This window comes from Pezoporus flaviventris, unplaced genomic scaffold (genome assembly GCF_033815535.1).
Source record: "Pezoporus flaviventris isolate CSIRO_AGI_PZ_B2104156 unplaced genomic scaffold, CSIRO_AGI_Pfla_v1 ptg000198l, whole genome shotgun sequence".
Lineage (NCBI taxonomy): Eukaryota > Metazoa > Chordata > Aves > Psittaciformes > Psittacidae > Pezoporus > Pezoporus flaviventris.
Window position 1 is genome coordinate 49,151 of NW_026892746.1, and position 21,133 is coordinate 70,283.

General features: G+C 50.0%; 1 protein-coding gene across 1 annotated transcript in view; it reads left to right on the forward strand.

Annotated features, from left to right (window-relative positions):
- Positions 1–3,023: 3,023 nt before the first annotated feature.
- LOC133262212 (olfactory receptor 14C36-like) overlaps positions 3,024–21,133 on the forward strand; it is an 83,235-nt gene continuing 65,125 nt past the window's right edge. The window contains exon 1 of the mRNA XM_061441168.1: positions 3,024–3,176. The gene's annotated coding sequence lies outside the window, so the exon portion shown is untranslated. The remainder of the gene's footprint in view (positions 3,177–21,133) is intronic.

Genomic DNA, 21,133 nt, shown 5'->3' on the forward strand with positions numbered 1-21,133 from the left:
TTAGGACCCCTCCAAATCCCATTGGGATCCCCAGGAACCCCCAGTTCCCTCCCATGATCCTCCCCGATCCCCCCAACCCCTCCTTTAACATACACACACACACACACACACCCCCCCCCAGGTTTCCTCCTTAATTCAGGGCTCAGGTACCAGCACCTCAAGGAGATTCAGGTTTGGGGGGCGGGGTGGGGAGCGTTAGAGGGTTTTGGGGGGCTCTGTGGGGTTTTGGGGGGTCCCACAGGGACCAAAACACCTCCCTGCACCCCAAAACCACCCCTCTGCACTCCAAAACCATCCCCCCTGCACCTCAAAACAACCCCCTGCATCCCAAAACGCCCCCCCGCACCCCAAAACCATGTCCCCTGCACACCAAAACAACCCCTGCACCCTAAAACCACCCCCATGCATCCCAGAAGCCCCACGGCACCCCAAAACCGTTCCCCTGCATCCCAAAAAACACCTCTGCACCCAAAATCTACCCCCACTGCACCCCAAAACCGCCCCCCTGCACCCCAAAACACACCTCTGCGCCGAAAATCTACCCCCACTGCACCCCAGAACACCCCCTCTGCACCCCAAAACCACCCTATGGAGTCCCCCATGCACCCAAAACCCTCTCAACGACCCCCCGAATACATCCTGCAGCCCGGTTTCTCCTCCTGCAACCCAAAACTGCCCCCATGATCTTGTGGGGAAATATGGGTCGATATTTAAGGTGTTTGGGGGTCTTGGGGGGTATTTGGGTCCCTCCCATGGCTTTGGGGTCCCTCATTTCCTTGTGTCCCCCCCCTACATCCCTTCCAGTCCCGTCGCTGGATCCAGCTCCGGGCTCTGGCCGCATCCAATGGGAAGCTCCAGGCGCAGCTGCGCCCCCTGCAGGCCCAGGTGAGCAAAGATGGGGAGGGAGGAGGAGGGGCGGGGGGGGGCGTGGCCTCGCCCCTTTGGCCATGCCCCTTTCAGGCCCTAGGGAGAAGGGCAGGGGCTGCTGGAAGCGCTGAGCATGCTGGGAAAGGAGAGGGCGCCCCTCCCCCCGAGGGGAGTGAATTGGGGGGGGGGGGTGGGAGGGGAGGGAAAGGCTGTGCTGACCCCTCCCTTCTCCCTTTAGCCCCGCCCAGAGCCCCTTGCAGCCAATCAGATGTGCCCTAGGGATGGCAGACTCCTAGAAGGGGAATACAGTAGGTCCTATAGAAATAAAGCAGGTCCTGTGTTAATTACGTGTAAATAAGGTTGCGCCCATGTTAATGAGATGCAGAGCAGGTCTACATGTTAAACTCCTCCCACCTGCAGTAACAGCATGTCAACAAAGCAGAGCCTCCAGTAACAATGTACAGATAATGTGTGGCCTACAGTAACACATAAATAAAGCAGGTCCTACAGTAACAAAAGTGTAAACAAAGCAGGTCCTGACATAATAACCCCCCTAATAAAGCAGGACCTACAATAACAGCCTGGGAATAAAGTAGGACCTACAGGAATATGTAAATTAGGATCTATGTTAATGACAGGTACCTAAAGTAGGTCCTACATTAAGAACTTGTAAGTAAATTACTCAATAAAGTGGGTCCTGACATAACAACCACCCCCAATACAGTAGGTCCTTCAATAACAACATGTAAATGAAGCAGGACATACCATAACCTGTAATAAAGTAGGTCCTGCGGTAATGAAACTGTAAATACCGGCGGTCCTCCCATAACAACATGTAAATAAAGTAGGCCCTACATTAATAACTCCCTCAACAAATTGGGTCCTACAATAATACCTCCCCGATAAAGTAGGGCGTACAATAAGGGCCCATAAATGAAGTAGGTCCTGTCCCAATACCCTGTCAATAGAGCAGATCCGACAGCAACCGTACATAAAATAGGTCCTACGTTAATAAGTGAGTAAATACAGGAGGTCCTGGCACAGCACCATGTAAATACAGGAGGTCCTACAGTAAGAACGTGCAAATAGGAGTGGCTCCATGTTAATGACATGTAAATAAAGCGGGTCCTCCACTAGAAGGACACAAATTAAGTAGGCCCTACATTAATAACATGTAAATAAGGAAGTAACGTGTAAATAAGGTCAGCCCTACATGAACTGCGTGTGAATAAAGCAGGTCCTACGCTAATTGCCTGTAAATAAGGGGGGGGTAACGATGGTGGGATGAGAAATGGGGAGGGATGGAGGGAGAGGGGGAGAAATGGCAGGAATGTGGGGAATGGGGGTGGGAAAAAGGGGGAGGGGGAATGGGGGGGGAGGGGAGAAAATGGGGATATGGTGGGGGAGGGCAAGAGGGGACAAATGGGGGGGGGGGGTTAGGGTTTATCCTCCCCTCTCCCATCCCAGGTATAAAGAGGGGGGAAGGTGCCACCCCCCGACACCCCCGGGTGGGGGATGGGAGGTTGTGTCCATTGGGGACCCTCCCCCACATCCACGCCCCCCGTTTTGAGGGGCTGAGGGGGAGGTGAGGCCCATCCCCCCCCCTTCCCCACAGACAGTTCATCAACAGGCACTTAATGACCCTCCCGCCCCCGCACTTTCTCCGCCCACCCCACCCCCGTTTTTGGTTACATGAAGCTGTTTCTACAGGAACCCCCCAAAACCCACGCACGCACCCACAATGTGTTTGAGGCCAACACTAAAACAGGATTGCAAAGTCAAAGAACACGGACCTGGATGCGCAGGGCAGCCCCGGGAGATGCAGCCTCCCGAGGGAGGGGAGGGCTCTCCTCTGCACTGGTTACTGCAGGGCTCTCCCTCCTTAAAGAGCCCACGCTCACCCAGCTCCAACCCCCAGAGGCACGGGCAGGGACACCTTCCACTAGAGCAGCTTGCTCCACGGCCCTGTGTCTCTGTGCACTCCCAGGGCATCCTGGGGATACCCCTAGAGAATCCCAGAGAATGCCTGCAGCACCTCCAGAGCACCCCATGGACCCAGTCAGAGCTCCTGCATCACAATGACCTTGGGGACATGGAGACCACAGGGGTGGCTGATTCTGGAACTCCCCGTGTTCAGGTGTGTGAGGTCACAGAACCCCACGGAACCCTCCAGCAGAGGCACCGGGAGACGACAGCTGCCCCACGGAACACAAGCTACCGGTGGAGGAGGCAAGAGCAGCTCCTCTGGTGGTTCCCGTCTTGGTGTCTCGGAGCCGGTGCCGCCTGTGGACACAGGAGCGTGGAAGGAGGTGGGTGGCGATGGCGATCTTGGGGTGCTGTAGGAGTTGCCAGAACACCTCAAGAGACTTCCCCAGAGTGGCTGCTTTGGACTCGGTGTGTGAGTTGGGATGGCTGAGCCGGCAGCGGAGCGCTGCGGCTTCCCAGGGATGATCCTGGGATCTGCCCTCATTTCTTGTGGGGAGAGCAAGGGCCTGTGGGGATGGGCCAAGGGGGAACGATTTTAACGTGACAGAGAGGGGAGACTGAGATGAGATCTTAGAAGTTGTTCCCTGTGAGGGTGGTGGGACAGTGGCACAGGGTGCCCAGAGAAGCTGTGGCTGCCCCATGGCTGGCAGTGTTCAAAGCAGAGCTGAAAATACCCTGACCCTTTCCTTGGTACATGGTTGACTTGTTTTTGAGATAAATCTGACTTTACAGCTCTGAAACCAAAAGGAACTTTTCCCCTTCACGTGCAGCAGACACACAGATCTCTTCTGTGTCATGTGCACTTGAAAGTCACTGAAGAAACTATCTATGGGTGGGAAAGGAAAGAGCACAGGAGGAAATGTTTAGTTCATTGTTGCTCTTCCTTGTAAAACCTGTAGGGCTCTAGCATCTTGTTCCGTATTTTCCATCATAATTGGAATGTGTTTGTGTTATTAAAGGTAATATTTCATTCCCTCCTCACCTGTGTTCTGGGAGAAACAGCAGCAAGGGTCCCCCTCAATCCATCCTTCTCACAGAGCGGTGTGGTCACCTCTCGCCTCTGTGCCTCCAAACAGAGTAGTGCTGAATTCCAGTTATAAACTGAGGGAAAAGTTGGGTTGGTTTACTCAGTGGTTAAGAGTTTGTTTCAGGTGTTTAAGTCCCATGATTTATGCCAAGAGGTTTCTGCAGTACCGTAACTTGTCCAGCTGATTTCCATGCTCTACCATAGAGCCGAATGTTTAAGAACAAACAGAATAGAATGGAAATGAGTGAAATTAGGGTAAGTTGTAAAATTGGACTTAAAGTTGCTGTCGGTGACCATCCAGACAGGGTATCCCACAGAGATGTTGATATTGTCAGGTTGTTAGGGACAGGTTAATGGCTGGACTCGATGTTCTCAAGCCTCTTTTCAAATGAAATGATTCTGTGATGCTGAGAAAAGTTGATTTTTTGCCTTAACTCTGTCTCTAATCAGAGAAATGGCACTGCAGGAAGGCAGTGTGTCTGCCAGCTGAGGGAGGGAACATCAGGGTTTGCTTTGGGCTGTTTCACTTTTGGGGTTGCTTTTTCCTCCCCGTTCTCAGGAGAGCGATCCCCGTGGGATAGCATCTTTGCTGCCTCTCCTCACCCTGTCACTGGCATTTGGGACCCTGTTTAGTGGGACCCACAAGGCATGTTATGAAAATTCTCTTCCAACTAACTCCTACATCAACCAGTCTTTAGAGTATCCATACGTCTTTTATTTATACATGTGTCTATATATATTTCTATGTACGCTGTAATGTGATGAGGTAGTGGATTTGTCCTTGAAGCTTCAGCCCAGCCCTGGAACTAGGACTTTTCTTTGGGGTATCTTTGAGCTGTCTGTGAAGGAGAAGAGGTATCGCAGCACAGCAGAAATAATGTCAGAATCCCAGCCCCTCCAGCATGTCTTTGAAACCCTCCCACTGTCCCGCACACCATTCATCAGTGTCTCTTGCAGGACTGGCTCCAGGGGCATCTGCATCAATAGGCAAGAGCAGGACTGCAGCAGAAGTAGCGTGAGTGCCTGGCAGAGTTTGACCAGGACTGGTCATTGGTAGTGAGGGCGCTGGTCTTTGTCCAAATGTGTGTTACGTGAGCGTTTGAGGGGCGTGAGAACCCTGTGTAAAACCACATTTGGGGTTCCCCGTGTGACCGGGACACCCTTGTAATTCTCTGCTTTGCATCCCAGGCTCTGGGCGCAGTGGGCACGGGCCACTTGTGGATTGTGGTGGCAGTTTGTCAAGGCAGAGGGGACACAGCCGAGTGCCTGAGACAGCGTCTCCCCAGAACGTGGGCCCGATGATCCGCACTGCGGGCTGGGGGTGAGTTCACCTCCAGATACTGGGATATCAGAGCAGGAGGATCTCCAGAGCTGTGCTGTGTTCTGCTGTGCTGTGCTCTGCTGTTCTATGCCATGCCATGCTGTGCTGTGCTAAGCTGTGAGGCAATCTGAGGTGCTGTGCTGTTCCCTTTAATCTGTGCACTGAACATTATTCAAATAATGATGAGCCTGTTATTTGCCTGAAATGTCAGAGGTTTTTTCAGATCGATAATAATTTTTAAGGACTCACAATGCTTCCAAGTGGAAAAAGATTTAATTTCATTTCAATTATTTTTTTTTTTGTTTCAAATCACAGTAGGACAATATTCATCATATTCAGGCTAGGGAGGGAGTCGCAGACTCTTGCCCAGAGAAGTTGTGGCTGCCCCATCCCTGGCATCTCTGACTCCTCTCTGGCCCATCTATGACCATTCATTGACCCCTATTTGAGTCCTCTCTGACCCCTCTCTGACTCCCCTATGACTCCTCTATGACTCCTCTATGACACCTCTATGATGCCTCTATGACACCTCTATGATGCCTCTAAGACACCTCTATGACTGCTCTATGACGCCTGCGTGGTTCCTCTATGAGTTCTGGGGCTGTTTTGGCCTGGTTTTCAGGGTGCCTTGGGCTGCTTTGGGTGTTTTGGGCTCTTTTAGGGGTGTTTTCTGGTGTTTTGAGGGTGCTTGGGGTTGTTTCAGGGTGCTTTGGGGGTGTTAAACTGTTGTGGAGGGGGTTTGGGCTGGTTTTGGAGTGTTTTGAGCTGTTTCAGGGGTGTTTTGGAGTGGTTTGGGGTGTTTGAGACTGCTTTGTGGGTGTTTTGCGATGTTTTGGGGTGTTTTGGGCTGTTTTGCAGATATTTTTGGCTGGTCTGGGGGTGTTTTGGACTGCTTTGGGGTGTTGTAGGGGAGTCTTGGAATGTTTTGGGGTGTTTTGGGATGGTTTTGGGGTGTTTTGGGATGGTTTGGGGGATATTTTGGGCTGGTTTGGGTGTATTTTGGGCTGGTTTGGGTGTATTTTGGCTGTTTTGGGCTGGATTTTGGGTATTTTGGCTGTTTAGGGCTGGTTTTGGGGTATTTTGGCTGTTTAGGGCTGGTTTTGGGGTATTTTAGGCTGGTTTGGTCTGGTTTTGGGGTGCTGACGTGCCACCCCCCCAGTGCAAAGGGCCGTGTCCCTGTTCTCCTTCATGGAGCCGGTGCTGAGCCCTGACCCCCCCTACCCCTGGAGAGTCCACGGGGGGGCGCCCCCCCCATCAGGTCCAGGGACCCCCCCTATATGGAGACCCCCCCCATGTCCCCCTTGTATGTGGGGCTGGGACCCCCCTTCAATATGGGAACACCCCGGTGCCTCCCCCCATTCCCCTTTGCCTTCCCCCCCCCCCCCAACCTTGGACCTACCCCAGAAGGTGTCGCAGCTCGAGGCCAGGCTAAAGCAGCTTCACAGAGACCTCCAGAAGGTACCATTTTGGGGGGGGGTTGGGGTGATTTGGGGCTGTTTTGGGATCTCACTGGGTGCCACCCATAGGAGAAGCAGGACTGGGGTGTTTTGGGAGTGGTTTTGGATGGTTTGCAGTGGTTTTTGCCTGTTTTGGGTCTGTTTTGAGGCTGTATCCTACAGGTGAAGCAGGACAAGGTGGTTTTGGGGTAGTTTTGTACTGGTTTTGGGGTGTTTAGGGCCTCTGACCCTGTATCCCATATTAGAAGCAGGACAGGTGCTTTGGACTGGTTTGGGAGTGTTTTGGGAGTGGTTTTGGGTGTTTTAGGGTGTTTTTCACCTGTTTTATGCCTGTTTTGGGGCTCTGACCCCGTGTCCCATAGAAGAAGCAGGACAAGGTGATTTTGGGGTTGTTTTAGGGTGGTTTTGTGTCTGGTTTGGGGTTCTGAACCTGTATCCCGTAGGAGAAGCAGTACAAGGTGGTTTTGGTGTGGTTTGGGGGGTGGTTTGGGAGTGGTTTTGTGTGTTTTGGGTTGTTTTTGTCCTGTTTTGAAGCTGTTTTGGCCCTCTGAACATGTATCTATAGCAGAAACTGAACAAGGTGGTTTTGGGCTGGTTTTAATCTGTTTTGGGTTGGTTTTGGCCTGCTTTTGGCTTATTTTTGTCCTGTTTTGAGGCTCTGATCCTGTATCGCATAGGAGAAGCAGGACAAGGTGGTTTTGTCCTGGTTTTGTCCTTTTTTTTGGCCTGTTTTGGGGCTCTGACCGTGTATCCCACAGGAGAAGCACGACAAGGTTTTTTTGGGGTGGTTTTGGGTTGTTTTGGGGCTGTTTTGGAGCCTGAACTTGTATCCCAGAGGAGAAGCCTCACAAGTTGGTTTTGGGGTGCTTTGGGGGTGCTTTGGTGGTGTTTTGTGGCTGATTTTGCTGTTTTTGTCCTGTTTTGAGTCTGTTTTGAGGCTCTGACGCTGCATCCCATAAGAGAGGCAGGACAAGGTGGTTTTGGGGTTGGCTTGGGCTGTTTTAGAGGTGGTTTTGGGTGTTTTGGTGTGTTTTTTTCCTCTTTTTGGCCTGTTATGGGTCTGTTTTGGGGCGCTGACCCTGTATCCCACAGGAGAAGCAGGACAAGGTGTTATTTTGGTGGTTTTAGGGTGGTTTGGGGTTGTTTTGGGGGTGGTTTTAAATAGGTTTTGGTTGGTTTTGTACTTTTTTGAGCCTGTTTTGGGGTTCTGAACTTGTATTTCACAGGAGAAACAGGACAAGGTGGTTTTGGGGTGGTTTTGGGGTGGTTTTGTCCAGTTTTGGGGCTCTGAGCTGTGTCCCATAGGAGAAGCAGGACAAGGTGATTTTGGGGTGGTTTTGGCCTATTTTGGGGGTTGTTTGGGGTGTTTTGGCCTGCTTTTCTCCTGTTTTTGTCACTTGGAGGTGATTTGGCCCTTGCCACGGAGCTTTGTGGCTCAAGAGATTTGCACGTGTTGGATCTGTGCAAAAGTAAGGAACTTCTTCCTTCTGTCTAATCTCAACTTCCCCTGTTTAAGTTTTAAGCCCTTACCCCTTGTCCTATCACTCCAGTCCCTAGTGAAGAGTCCCCCTCCAGCATCCTTGGAGGCCCCCTAGAGACTGGAGGCCCCCTTGTAGACTGGAAAGACAGCTCAATCTAGACTTGTTTCCAGGGAATGAAATGGCTTTAGTAACCTTTGTATTTCTAAACTGCAGGCATGAGTAATAGTGATGGTCATACCCTAATTTTCTGTTGCTGGGCTGGGAAGCAACCAAATGGGCATATTCTCTGGACACAGTTTTGAGGTTAATGTCCTTGGTTTCCCAAAGGAAAATGTAATGATGCTGAGAGTCACATTTGCAATGTAAAGAAAAAGGGGTGTGTGTGTGTGAGAGAGACAGAGAGCAAGACTGAGATGGGGTTTACAGGAGACAATACATGGTCAAGAAGTTTGTTTTCTTCTGTGTGCATTTGCCAGGGGGGATGTTTCCTCATCCCCTTTGGCACTCTCCCCTGAAAAGGAGTTCAATGGCCCTGGGAGTGCCCATCACCTCCTTTGTGAGCATGTGAGGGCTGTGGAAGACCAAACAATGCTGACGCTGGATAAGAAACTTGTGGTGAAGTCCTATTTGAAATGAGGCAGGGAGTGTTAAGATACAAGGAGCTTAAGGTATAAGGCTTACAGAAAAAGGGTTGTCTGCAATTTTTGAGTTGCAGGCAGAAACTTGTTGGAGTCTCCAAGAATTGTTAGCTGTATTTTAAGCTACCTGCATGAGGCTGGGGTACTTAACGGTCAGATTTAAAATCAACTAAAATTGATACAGGGGTTTAGAGCTCTCCAAAAACTTCCTGGAACTTTTAAGGTGTGAAAGATTCCTATAGGAGCACTGTGCTCTCATCTGCAGCAGCTCATTTGGCTGGGCTGGGCTGGGCTTTGACCTCTGCAGCTGTGGCTCGGAAAAAAAACTTCCTTAAATGTGGATTTGTCACAGGGACGCTTGTCCCTTTCCTTCACATCTTTCTTCTCTAAATCTTGTCCATTGAAAAGGGTTATAATTCATAAATAACATGACAAGAGCTCTTGAGGCTTGCCTTTTCTGGGTAGGACTTGGGAGTCCCTGCTAAATAAGGGCGGAAGAAAGCAAAGTTCCTTTAAAGGTAAGCTCAGGCTGGAGCTTGTGTTTGGCTGCACTGGTGTTCTGTGGGACAAGCCCCGCAGGCTGGGCCTGCAGCTGCAGCAGCTCTCCAGGTTCTTGCTTGCAGTGGTCAGTGCAGTTTGTAGGTGGCTCTCAAGTGCCAGCACATGCTCACCTTGTCCAGTGTCCCCCTGCTCTGTGTGAAGAGCAGCTTTGGAGAGTGGGAGCTGCTTTTTCTTTCCTGTTACAAGGTGAGCCACAGTTTTGCTTCCTTTGCTGATACTTGTGTTGCCCAAGCAGGCCCAGTATTCACCTGTCCTTGTTTGTGTGTCAGAGGTGCTCTTCTGACGTCCCTCTCTTGCAGAGGCTTGGCATGAGATGGGGACTGCATTTTGGTAGGTGCTGTGGATGTGCAGATGAGATGCAATCTTTCCAAAAAGCTCTCTCAACAGAAGAGAGTGGCACTAAGAGAACAGAAGTAGCATTCTCTCAGCTCTACAGAAAGAGCTGGATGCTATAACATGTCATGAAACTGTTTCTGTGTTGCATGGAGTGCTAACATGTGTTCCCAACCATCTGGATTTTTTTCAGTGTAATTGTGAAAACCATTTTCTTGTAATAATGCAGTGAAGCTTTTGCCCAAGGAAATGATGTTCCTCTTTGCCACTGGCAGAGCCTTTGCCAGTGTCTGGTGGCAGCGTGGGGCTGGATCTGTGCTCCCTGTGTAGGGCTCAGTGTGCCCCAGCTCAGCTGGGCTGGTCCCTGTGAGCCATCAGCAGTGGCCAAACAAGGATGGGTTGGTAGGTTTTAAAGGAAGAGAACTGTTATGTCTCACCTGCTGTGAACAAACATGCAGGAGAAGCCTAGGCGTGAAGCACAAGGCTTTGCTGGCAAAGCAGTTGGTGTGGTTGTGTGCATGGAACTGGGCTGTGTCCCCCTTCAGAGGGTGAAGTGCCGAATTCCTCCATCCTTTCTGGCCTGTGCTTTTGGCAAGTGGGGCTTTGGGTCGCTGCTTAAATCACATTTACCTGGATTTTAGTTGTGATTACCCTAGCAGGGCAGAAAGCAGTAAAAGTGTGACTGTATGGCCCAATGTTCAACTGTGAGGGAGTGCCTTTTGGGCGGAGACAGGCACATCCTTAGTTCTCTTTTGTTTCCTTTGGGAATCAATCTGTATGGTGTGTGGAAGGAAGTTCCCCAAATCAAACCAACCTTGGCAGAACTGTGCAGCCGATGGAGTTGTGGTTTAATGAGCTGCTGTAAAGCTTTCCCTCCAGCCCAGCAGGGATGTTCTAGCTAGGGGAAGCAACCTTCAAGCCCTGGAGCCCTGCAGATGTATTTTTAGAGTTGTGATGTGGGAATTGTTTTATCCATGAGGATTCTGGCTGATGTTGAGCTACAGGAAAATGGGATGTTGGTAGGATGATTTAGCCACTTGTATTTCCCAGATGTGCAGCACCCTGGCAGAGTGAGGTGGTTGGATAGCAGCCCAAGTCTTCCCTTATTGTGTGTCTGCATGAATTTGGGTTTTCAAATGCTGTTGTGTATGTCCAAAACCCTCAGCACTGACTATTCACAGGAAAGAAAGTGCAGGATTCCCCCTGTGGAGGCTGATCTGCAGGTCTGCTTGAATAGCATCCTTCCTTTGGCTGGCAGCTAGTACCTGCTGCCTCAGCATAACGTGAGGGACCTTCTGTTACTCTGCTGCGTGGGGATGGATGTGTGGATGGAGACTTCCTTCCAGCTGGTTATGGCATAGTCACAGAGGTTTCTGTTCCAGGAGTAAAAGCCTGGCTTCCAAGAGAGCTTCTCAGGGGCCTTCCCCATTTCAGGGACACTTGGTGAAAATACATGCCATGAGATTTGCTCTTGATCAGGATGCTTCCTCTGGCAGGTCTGAGGGGTAAGGGATTGCGAAGATCGCCATCTCTCAGCTGTCACGCTTCAACCGTTGTCTGCTTTTTGCTTCAGGCTTTTGTGCTTCACTGGAGGGGGTCTGGGGCTTGTGTTTCTGTTGACACTAACAGCTACTTCTAAGGAGGTTTTCTTGCTGTTGGGGTGTTTGCTGGTTCACGGATGACTCAATCCAAGGTTCCAGTATTTGTCTTTGTGCTCACTTGTAAATGCTCCAAGCCATTCTCCGTGTGACTGAGAGCAGCGAGAGTATCCTGTGCTGTGTAAGACTGGCAGGGCCTTTCATCTGTGGGCTGAGCAAACTGCAGCGCTGTCAGCATCTCTTCAGCTGGGTTGTGGCAGGCAGACTTTGTAGCTGGAGCAGGAAGATGCCCACGTGCACTAGCAGGGTTCTCCTCTTGCGTTGTGTTCAGGAGTAGCTGCGTGGAAGTCTGCTCCCTGTCCCGGTTTCTCCCGTATGTTTTAGTCCTGCAGAAGGCTGTTTTGCGAGGAGCCAAGTGCTGTTCCTGTGGGCAGCCTGAGGTCTAACCCAGTTTTCTGAACAACCCAGGTGGTTCTTGCCTGTGGTGTCAGTGACAGATGAGCCTGAAGTAAGGGCCAAGTTGTCAGCTTTTCTAGCTGTCCTCTTGCCCCTGCAGTACTGCTTCCAGAGCTCCGTGGGTTTGAACTTGAGCTCTTCAGTCGTGTAATCCATGAACTTTAAGAGCTCCCCTGGGAATGTTGTAGCAGTGTTCCTTGCTGCCAGGCAGGCTTTCTGTCTGACAGCCTTGCCAAGGTTTTCCCTCACTGCTGGTTCTGTTAGTCCTGGCTCCAGCCCTTGATTATTGTTTTCTTAAAGTGTGTGCCTTTCATTGCCTAAAAGGCCCTTGAACTTTTTGCTGGATGGGGCCACGAGAAGGCGAGGGTTTCCCTCCTGTTTGGTGTCCCTGCAGGCCGTTACCCAAGGCCCCTCTCCAGGTTTCCTGTAGCCCCTTTAGGCACTGGAGCTGCTCTAAGGTCTCCCCTTGAGGAGCCTTCTCTTGTGCAGGTGGAACCAGCCCAGCTCTCTCAGCCTGGCTCCAGAGCAGAGCTGCTCCAGCCCTCGCCTCATCTCCCTTTCCTCCTCTGGACTCGCTCCAGCAGCTCCACGTCCCTCTTGTGCTGTTGCCCCAGAGCTGGATCAGGCCTGCAGGGGGGTCTCCCCAGAACACAGCAGAGGGGGAGAATCCCCTCCCTGAGCTGCTGCTCATGCTCTGAGGTTGCAGCCCAGCACAGGGAGGGGATCTGGGCTCAAGCGCCCACTGAAGCCAGGGCATGGGGAGCTTCTCATAGACCAACACCCCCAAGTGCTTCTTCTCAGGGCTACTTTCAATCCGTTCAACCCCAGTCCAGAGGAGTCCATGGAGACGTTCTGGGGCTTGGAGCACCTGGTGGGAGCTGCCTCTGCCTGTGGGAGGGGCTTGGAGCTGGATGGGTTTTGAGGTCCCTTCAACCCAAACCACTCTGCGATTCTATGGTTAATATTTTACTGCTGAAGCATCTTGCTGATAAATCACGTCTCAAGAAACGAGCTTTTAAACCCAACAAATGACAGGTACTTTATAGCGCTGCCTTTGAGGGAAGTTCTGCCGTGTTATAGAAAGCAATGAAATCCTGCCTAAAAATTCAGCAGAGTGAAAGGAAGTAGAAGATGGAAACAGCTTGGACCATGTTGTGTTACTGGTCATTAGAAAACACCTTCCTGAACAGCCTCCCTGAAAGTGTGAGCCAGAGTTTTATTCAAGATGAGTCGGGAAGGTAATAACCTCTGTCCCTAAATGGTCTACTCTCCTACTTCCTTTTCAAGTGCTTACGAGGAACTCTTTTGCCCTTGAACCTCTGAGTCTCTTGTTTTGTGTTGTTTTGGTTTTTTGGTTGGTTGGATGGTTTTTCTCTTTTCTTTTTTTCTTCTGGGGCTCCTTTATTTCTGAAATTTTGCTCAGATCCACAAGAAATCTGTGGTTTCCTTCGTCATGGCCACAGCTGGTGGATGGACTCAAACTGGAAGTGTTTGTATGAACTTCTTGATGTCTTTGGCATGAAGGAGGCTTGGATGGGCGATAGCCCATTTGTGAATAGAAAAGGTGCTCAGTTGATTTTGGGTGGCTGTTTATTCATATCTCCTTTAATATTTCAAAACCAGCCATAAGGGGCTGACAGATTACAAGCTTTATGAAGTATCAAAGTAATTATTTAGACTTTCATGCTTCTTTGTGCAGATGTGAAAGAATAAATACCCATAAAGTCTCAGAAGTGACACTTATCCTGGGCTGAGTCGTGGTAGCGATGTGGTTTTCTCCCCTGACCTGTCCCAGATAACTGGAACTATAGATGCTTGTCACTCCAGGCAATGTATTGTCCCCTCTGGTTTGTGCTCTGTGGAGAGATGAGGTTATTGTGCAGCCATGAAACTCTTGGGCTTCAAGCTTTGGGGTCCCACTCAACCTCACATGAGATTCAAACAGCTTCTTTCTTAATGTGCCCTGGAGAATGTTACTAAATCACAGAATCGAGCAGTGCTTTGGGCTAGAAGGGACTTTAAAGCTCACCTAGTTCCACCCCATCTACCTTCCACTAGCCCAGGCTGCTTGAAGCTGGTTGCTGTGTTAGTAGAACAATTCCACCTGGCTCCTGGTGTGGTGTTTTATTTATTTATTTAAGTATATTTTCTGTCTTAAATCTCAAACTGAAAGGTCAGAGTCTGATGGGAAGAGGGGTAAAAAGCAGAATTACAGGAATGCAGGAATTAACGTGTGGACACTTGTGTCAGTTTTAAGCTAAGCAGGTCTGTGGCTGAACTGTGCCACAGCGTTTAAACTGTGATGCTTGGATCTAAATGGTTGTAATTCCTTGTCTTGAAAGAGAGAGAATGTGAGGTCGAGGAAGGAGGTGTTGGAATGAGCTTGACTCAAGAGAACGCTGGGAGGAAGGAGGAGGGTGGGAAGTGAGAGATGATAACCCCAGCTCTGAGAGAAGCGCTCACAAAACCAGGTGAGGTTCTGCAAAGAGCAGATGGTGGCCCAGGCTTTGAAGTCTTAGTGGTGGCCTTTTATGAAGCCAAGTGAGAGACGGTGTTCTTTGTTAGAGGTACTGCTGTGGACCCTGAGTCATGGCAGGCTCTGAGCAGGGGCAGGACAGGGCTTAGGCAGGGGCCGTTGGTACCTGCTCATTTCAGGGAGGAACCTGCAGCTGGGTAATACACCCGAGTGTGATGCACTCTGAGTGTGGTGAGTGTATCAGAGTTCAAAGGGTTTAATGTAGCTGCTAAGCAGCTTGGGAGAGAAGATGATAGTCCCACATGCCTTTAGCTCCTTTAGGGTGTGCGTTCCTCTAAGACTACTTAAAGATCAGCTTTGCCTCTGCTTTTACTTCTGTTTCTGATTTTGTTACTGAAACTTTATTTGCAGAGAAGAAGGTAGTTCAAATGAACTTTACCAATCCGCTGCTGATCAGATGAGTGGCCTTCCAACAAGCTGTAGAGAACTTAATGGCCTTTTCAAACCAAAGGAGGACAAGCTTGAGAGGAGCTGGCCTGAGGGCCCTGCAGTTCAGAAGCCTCAGTTCTGAGTGGCAGAGCCAGGAGAAGGGTGATGGGAGCTTCTGTTCAGTTGGAGACTGAAGGCAGTTTAGTTTAATATCTTTTATTTCTTAGGATGAGAATGTGTTGAATGGGTGTTTTTGCACTGGCATTAGTAGAGCTATAAAATAAAGAGCCATTCATTACATTCGTAGTGTGAAGGAGCAACGTGAAGGCTTGGCAAGGAGTGGCAGTGACTTTCGTCTTCTCTTTGTGTGCATCATGGTGCTGCTGGGACCAGTGGAGAGGTTATAGGGGGCTGGTTCAAAACATCTTTTCAGTTTTAACTCTGAAGGCTGCAATGTGGCAGGGAGCCTGCAGTGTGCAGCAGAGCAGCTGCAGCACTGTTACAACCTTAGCTTTCTTATTCATTCATTTATTTCGTTACTAGTGTCTGTGTTTGATCCAGAAGTCTCATTGTTCTGCCTGCCTGCAGGCGGTTGAGGGGACTGGTGGTTCTGACAGGCGTGGAGTGGGCTGCTGGAGACAGGGCTGTCTAGAAGTGGGCAGTGGGGAGGGAAGCGTTCTTGTCTGCAGCAAGTCCCCTGCTTCTTAGGTTGGAGGGGCTGCTGCCCCTATGGAAGGGTGCACCAGGTCCCCCCAGGCAGCTCAGGTGTTGCTTTGCCACACAGGGGCCTGAGATGGGCTGGTGAGACTGCCCCTGCTGTTCTGTTGTGCAGGGCCTGTGCTGGCTCTGCGTTGTGCTGTGTAGTCAGAGGGGTGTTTCACACCGGTTCACTTTCTGACCGCATCTGCATTGCTTTGGTTTTGGGCAGTGAATGAAACTGTGCTTTTCTTACGGTCAGTAGAAGTGGCCCCTTGGAGAAGAAAAGCAGCGCTGGAGGGAAGGTCACCTTCCTGCTGTAATTTTTTTGGACTGCAGTCCTGCAGACCTTTCTGATATCTTCTGTCCTGGTTTGGGTTTATGGAAGCAAGTCCTTCCACAAATCACAAGACTTTTGTGGTTTTTAATATCACTTTCTTGAAGACTGAGCAGAGCTAGGAATGAGGCTGGGTGTTTCTCCATCACGCTTGGGCAATCTGAAAACTTCCACCGCCCAGATTCCACTTCTTTCTATATTTGTATAAAATAGTGATATAGTTTGAGCAGGTTCCTTTCAAGAACAGTATTTCGTGTTTTCTTTACTAATTTTCTAGCTTTACCAGAACATTGTCTTTTGGGTGGTGGTTCTAGTGCAGCAGTTGTGTTACCCCTTTAAAAATGCACCTTAAATCAGTGATGATGGGTTACTGCTGTGTGTCAGTGATTTCAGCTCAGGCTCTTTTAAACTGCACTCTTGCAGAAAACTGGGATCTTTTTTTCCTGTAAAGGGTCTCCTAGTGTGAAGTTCCCCTTTCTGCACGAGTGTCACCTTCAACAAATAATCAGTGCTTCGAACAAGACAGCTTTTATTCAAGGAGAAGGCTTGATAGAACCGCACATATTTGCCAGCTCTGTGTTACTTGGAAGAAAAGCGGGAGAGATGATGTGATGCAGCCAAATGCAGTTGTGCGTTTGGCTGTCCCTCCTAGTGTCGGTCAGAAGTTGCCACAGGGTCTTCTGGGTCTCATCCGGTCATAGATAAAAGTGTCCCCAGTATTGCATTTGGCTTTTGAGTCTATAAATTCCATTTTAGAAGTACTGATGCCTTTCTCCAGGAGAGGATTGGAGGATTGGCCGTATGAAATACCAAGGCTTTTTTGGCTTGCAGTAGTTCTTTCTTCCGTGCTGTATAGGGGTTTATTCATTTAGGGAGGCAAAGGCTGGCATATTGTCCATTCCCACAGAGCTGGATGGGGAGAGGGAGCTTCAGGACATAGGAGCAGCCTGACACTGATGTCCCCAAAGCCCTGCTTAATGTGGCAATTGGCCCCGTTGCCATGTAACGGGGGTTCCCACTGGTTGCTCCTGCAGCCACTTCCCTTGTGCTGTCCATAGAGTCTCCTGGAGAGTCGCTTCAGGGGACTGGTCAGGCTCAAACTGCCTGTGTCCTAGCCCCCAGCAAGGCTAGAACCGGTGTGAGGAGACAGGAGTGTCCTCAGCCACGTGGGCATCTGCATCTTCACACAGTTTAATTTTTAGCTGGTGCAGCTCTCACTGTAGTTCCTGGCTCAGTGTCCTGGGAGCTGTGGGGGACGCTGGGGCACAGTCACACTCCTCTGGGACCTCACCATGCGAGAGACACATGGTGACATATGAGCAGGCTCCCTGTGCTACTTGGTGTAGGAGATGAAGGGCAGTTCTGCTGAGCAGAAGGCTTTTCTCCCCTGTTAATTTCATGCTGATTGGCAGGAAGGAGACTTGATACCTACAAGTTGATTTTTCTCCGGAAAGTGTTAATATAAATGTCAGCCTAAAGCAGTCAGTTGAGATGTGCTGGTGTGGGGACAGCCAGGCCATCGATGTGTAAGTGCTGCAGTGTGAATGACCCAGTCGGGCTTCTCAAATCCCTCTTATTTTTATGTTGGTTTTTGAAGTGACTTTTAATCCTTCAGACATATTGGTCCCTAGGCCCTTTTTTCAAAGAGGAAAAAGAACCCAGCTCGAGCAGTTTTGGTAATAATAGTACTTAGTGCTTAAGAAATGCTGTGGAATTAATCTTCCTGGGCCAGTAAATTGAAATGAAGTTGTATTGATCTTGGTTGAGGAGCACGAAGGTGACGTGAAATCAGCTTTCCTCTGGGCATAATGCAGCGGCTCCCTCTTTGCAGCTCCTTCATGGCCAGTGAAGGTGGAATTGGTGAACCTGTGAAGTCTGGGTTCAAGCTGAGCCCTGCATTGTGGTTCGTTGCCTCTGCCCTCCCTGCTGAATCAGATGTTGTCCTCCAGGCTGGTCAGACCTACCAAGAAGCAGTGGGAATTAGGTGTCTGTGGTTCTGGGGAAAAGTCTGTTGTGGGATGATGGCTTAGGGATGGGGGGAGATGCTTCTGGTTCCCTGTCCTGCTCCTTCCCACATCCTATCCCCCTGGGGTCAGCGAGGTGTTCCACGTCACTGGGCTAGACCTGTTGGTCTGCCTTCCTGTCACATGGAGAAGTCTTCTGGCCACCCTCTGTTGATTCAAACAGGACAGAGCAATAGAAATAAATAGCCGGTGAGGAGAAAGTGTTCCAAGTTGTCTGAAGTCCTTTGGGCAGCCATGGCCTTTGCTCCCCTGTGCTCCCAGAAGGAAATGGAGAATACCGTGGGTGGGCACTGGGTACCTTGGGCCACCCTGGGCCAATGGGAAAGAGCAGCGTTGAGGCTGTGATGCTGTACGATTTGGTGTACCGATTGGCATGTTTTGTGTTTGAGTTATTGCAGGTTCCAATCAATAGTTTGATTATTGTTTTGTTGGTTTCCAGGTTACAAACTGGTTGGGAGCCATTCTGGGGTGAAGCTCTGCTGACGAACAAAGGTAAATGCTCTCTTTCCTTCTCTCATTTTCTAAATTGAAATTAAAAATGTAGACACTTACTCAGGTAGTACCATTTCCAAATGAAGTATTGTTTAAAAAACCAGTATTACATTAATGAAACCAAATTTCATCTTCCAAGCTGTAGTTTTACATTTCAAGCTATTAAAATCCTGCTGTGAAGAGTGAGCTTGTGACCGTGGCCAAGAGCTGGGAATCGAATTTTCTGTTGTTTTTTCCTGTGATTCTGCTGTCTGCTAAAATAACTCCTGCCTCCTGAGGTACACAGCAGAGGGAGAACACCCCACAGATAAGTGGGAAGGTTTCATCAGCACTGTGAGGTCCCTGAAACAAAGATACTGCAGTCTGTCATTGCAGTGGAATGGGCAGATGAGGGCATTTGAACGTGTTGTTGTGGGACTGTGAGCACAGTCTAGTGGGGATGGGATGGAGCAGCCCTGAGGAGAAGTGTTTGGGATTTTGGGTGACGAGAATCTCCCCATGACCTTGCTTCAGTGTGCGCTTGAGCCCAGAACCCCCCTGTGTGCTGGGCTGCATCCCCAGGGCGTGAGGAGCAGGTCAAGGGAGATCTCAGGCACAAGTTCTTCCCTGTGAGGCTGGTAAGGCCTTCAGCATTGGTGTTCAATAAACTGTGGCAATCAGTACCTCCTGAAGATGCCAGCACATCGCTAATTTTTGTGGTGTGGCAGGGATGAGTTCCTTGTCTCTTGGCTTTGCTGCATGATTAACTTTGGTTTTGAACAGTTCTGTGAAGGGCAATCCCCAAAGAGAGTGGCTGCAGCGAGGCTTTCCTAGTGAAATGCCTGACGTCAAGGAACTGGTTCATCATGAGCAGTTTCGCGAGCCCACTGCTGTGTTGTTCTGAATATTTGTGGGACATCCTGAGCCCAGTGATGCTTCTGCTGTTTATTCGTACAAATACTTCTCTCTTCTATCGTTTTTAGCATCAGAGAAGGCCATGAGATGTCTAAAGAAAATCTTGTCACGTTTCATCAGTGCTGTGACTAGGAGAGAAAAGCAGAGAACCCGTTTTTATTAAAGAACAGGAATTTGATGCAGCACTGTAAAGCAATTTCATGAAGTAAATAGGAGCTGTGTGTGCATAGATAGGAGCCTACTGTTTTTAGCTAAAGCAGGAATTGAATGTAAAGTGCTGTAGACACTGACATTGGTTACAGGCAGTGGCTTTGACTCAGATTCACACCAATATGTGAGTATCTTCAGGAGATTTGTTTGAGGTTTATATCAGGTGCAAGCAGGGCCAGGGCTGGAAGCATTAGTTTTGAGTTTCATAGTGATAGCTCAGATTAAAAAGGTTGTGTTCTGTCATATTCTGGGAAGCGGCCTAAAAGCTGCAAATTTTAGGAAAAGTGCTGATTTGCCTGTCTTACGAAATCCAGAATATCATAGAATCATAGAGTGGTTTGGGTTGGAAGGGACCTTAAGGCTCACCCAGCTGCAGCCCCCTGCTATGGGCAGGGACACCTTCCAGTAGAGCAGGTTGCCCCGAGCCCTGTCCAACCTGCCCTTGGTCTCCTCGAATTTGTGAATCTCCTGAAGTCTCTGTTGTTTGAGGAATGGGTGGAATAACCAGCATTTCCCATTTTAATTTTCCAGCTGTATAGCAAGGCTGTGCATATGTCAGGGGTCACCTGCGTGTTCTTTCCCCACTGCTCAGTGGAGACTTCCTTTTGGATGGCCAGGACTCCTCAGGTGGAGGAGGAAGGTAGATTGAAATGTACCATTGTCACATGGTGGCAGGGGGTTGGAACTGGATGAGCTTTAGGGTCCCTTTCAACCCAAAGCAGTCTGTGATTGCATGATCTGTGTGCTGTGGATTTCTTACGTCAGATGTGCCTGGGGAGCAGATTTAAACCTCTGCGCTCAGCTTAATGTTCTTGGAATTTGTTTGTGTCTTTCTCTGCTGTTAGTTGATGCTCCGAGGCTGAGGAGGCTGCTACAAGCACACAGTTTATGGAATTGAGAGCCATCGCTGCATGGAGGCCCCAGCGAGCCTGGCCTGTGCCAGCAAATGTGTCTTTTGCTGGAGGTCAGCTCTGATGCAGTTCTACTGTGGGACAGGGGCTCTGTTCCACTCTGTCCCTGTGCTGTTCCTGAAGCCTGGGGCAGTGTTACTTGTGTGCCCCTTTAATTTGCAAGTCGGTGGAGGATGGGTTTGAAAGGGAGCAGGTGGCTCCCCCTTCCTGCCTGGACTCCTCCTCTTCCAAGAGCTGCTGGAGCCCATGGGTGTGGGATGGTCGGATGTGAGCTGGGTGGGTGGGCTCCACATCTGGGAGACTGAGGAGGTGCCACCTTCCCTAGAGCGGGGTCCTGTGTCAGACTGGCTGGGAACCAGTGGAAGGAGTACTCCGTGTACTGCTCTGCAATTCCCACTTGGTAGAGGTTTGGTTCGCCCTGGAGATCACTGTCTGAGATTGCGTGTGGCTCCTGGTTGTCGTGGTTTAAACCCAGTCAGGCAACTTGTTCACTCACTCCCAGTGAGTGGTGCCGAGCTGACAACAATCGAGGGCTGTCCCCCTCCCCCCACCGGGGCTCTCCCCTTCCCCGCTCCCAGAGGAACAGGGTGGAGGATCGAAAGAGTGCAACTCCTACGGGTTTAGACAAGAACAGTCCAGCAACCAATGTACAACACAAATCACCACCGCTACTGTCAACTACAACAATGATAAGAGAAAATAACAAGGGAAGAAAATACGATACCACCGACAAAGAAAACGAGTTCCACCTGGAAGCCCGTGTCCTTCCGGGTAACTCCCAGTCACCCCCCACCCCGGCCATGACGTGCTGTGGTATGGAATATCTCCCTGGCTAGCCCGGGTCAGGCGCCCCGTCTCTGCTTCCTCCCGGCTTCCCCTCCTCCCTGGCAGAGCATGAGCCTCACAGAGTCCTTGGTCAGGGTAAACATCACTTAGCAA